The following is a 2,500-nucleotide window of genomic DNA, read 5'->3' on the forward strand; positions in this document are numbered from 1 at the left end:
AACTAGTCCAGGTATGCTTGTTTGAAAAGCCAGGTCTTAAGTAAGCCTTTGAATATAGATATAGAATGACGTGATCGGATCTTATGAGGGGGTGAATTCGACAGCTCAGGGGCTGCGCAAAAGAAAGCTCTCTTTCCATAAGAGTTAAGATTATAACAGAGCTTAGACAGATGATGGAGGCCAGACGACCTTAGAGTCCTTGAAGGTCCAAAAGATTTGATTGAGTGAGTCAGACAAATAAGACGGTTAGTTATTGAGGATTTTGAAGGTAAGAAGTAAAATCTTATATTGAATTCTTTGCCCAATGGGTAGCCAAATTCTGTAGGCTACGCAGAATTCGAGTAATATATTTGGATTTGTGAGAAAAGGTGAGGACTCTGGCTGCAGCGTTCTGGTACAGTGTACCAGTTGTAGCTTTTGCACTGAAAATTTAGACAGGCCATAAAGAAGCGAGTTGCAAAAATCTAATTTGGAAGAAATGAATGCATGGATAAGTGTCTCACAGGCCTTAACGCTGATATGTTTCCTGATTTTGCAAATGTTCCTTCGATGAAAAAAGCAGGATTTACAAATAGCAGCAACATGGTGTTCAAGAGACATATCCTCGTCTAGGATAACGCCCGAATTGTGATAGTATTGCCGTGCTGATTGTTGAGGCCCCATTAGTGGGGGGAGGAATTTAAGTATCCCGTATCTCTAAATATCCTGACCTTTATCCCGTTAATTCCTGTGGTTTGTATCACTATAACACCATTTCGGTTTTTTAAATATCCTGCATCCGTTAATCCCCCCCTCCCCCTCCCCCCAAATATCCCATATCCCTATAAGTTTTTTTTACCTAAATCTCCTGTATTCCTGATAAACACCTAATAGGGCCTCGTTGTTTACACTGGATAATTTAGTAGCATTACTAATAAGAAATAACCTCTTTCTGTTTTTACAACAAATAACTTCTAGTTAAATTATAGCTATATCTTTCTGGTAATCTCTCCCCATTTTTCGAACTTTACCCGTGGAGGTAGTTCACTGTAACTGGACAATTTGTGTTAACTCTTTGTGCATCCCACGGATACGCCTTTATAGGCGTCTTGTATTTACATTTCTTTCCGCGCTGTTTCAGTGGAGTCGTTTCGTTTGAATATAACCATTTCTTGTAGTCCTTCTGTTGAACTGATTTAATTAAGGTTTGCTTTATTTTTCAAATCGAAGAAAAACTGATTACGAACGATCGGTTCGCAACGCAAAAACATTAAATCACTTTTTAGAGACGATCATCGCCAAAAGCAGCCTGAAATTTTCAAGCTTAAACGTAATAGATGTTTTCAAGCTTTCCTTTCGGTGTTGTCCTAGTTGCGTTCGTTGTGTATGAAGGCAAGGGTTCTCGTGCAGTTCTAATACACTCTCAGTACTAAATAGTTGTTTTCGTATTTATATGTTTCCACGGCGCTTTCAATTTTACTTGTAGAAAAAACGACACCATACCCTTGTAAGCACTCACATTTTGACTCGCGAGAGTGCAAATGCATAACCCACCGAGAAAACAAAATTAAATTAATGTTAGCTTAGATTTCCTTACATTTTTTTTTAAATTCTTTTTTTACTCGTAAGCCCCTCGTTGAAACTATCTCATATTATGTTATGTAATGCGAGAACTTGATCTACTTTTCAATTATTCTTAGTTGGAAACTGATAGAAAACTATTTTGAGGATTTTGAAGGACGTCAAGCGTCTGAACGTGATATGCAACTTAGGCAGTTGCAAGTAAGCCTGCGCATTTAACTGCTACGATCTTTCTAACTTTCATTTCATGTTCATTTCAAAATTCAAATATGTGACATTTAAAACGAACTATGCTGAATTTTTTGAACGTCAAACGACGTTCACTAATACTTAATGAAGACGTTTCAACCGAAAATATTCGGTCATCCTCAATTTGAATTTGACAAAAGTCAGCGTCCAAAATTTCTTACAGTAATTATGTGACATTTCATATATTCTTGATTTATGAACGTGTTAAATGCCTCTTTAATCGAGAACCCGACAGAGTAGCTTTCCAGGGGGACTGAAAATATCCGACAGTCTTAATACCATTGAAATGTACTTTAGTGCCATAGCAAGTGAGCTCAAAAATTCGTTTGATAGCATTACGTATTAATTAATTTGTGGAATGTGGACTTACCCATATCACCTTTGATTTTATTATTTGCAAGTAAACTTGAACTTAAAATACCGTGAAAAAAAAGGATGGTTACAATAAAAAACGAGGCGGACATAGAGAACTACAAATAAATAAATAAATAAATGGGCGTGATTAGTTAAGGTCTCACTTCGATGAGACTGAGTAAGGGTCAAAAATCAAGAAACAGGCACACATCCGAAAGATTTCCCAACGTTTTATTGTTAATTTAACAACAACACGTTTACATGGTTTCGTATAAGTATTTAACATCTGACACAGACTACTGCATATACTGATTCGAATCAGTAACATTTGATATGA

Source organism: Montipora foliosa, chromosome 6, assembly GCF_036669935.1.
Source record: "Montipora foliosa isolate CH-2021 chromosome 6, ASM3666993v2, whole genome shotgun sequence".
NCBI lineage: Eukaryota > Metazoa > Cnidaria > Anthozoa > Scleractinia > Acroporidae > Montipora > Montipora foliosa.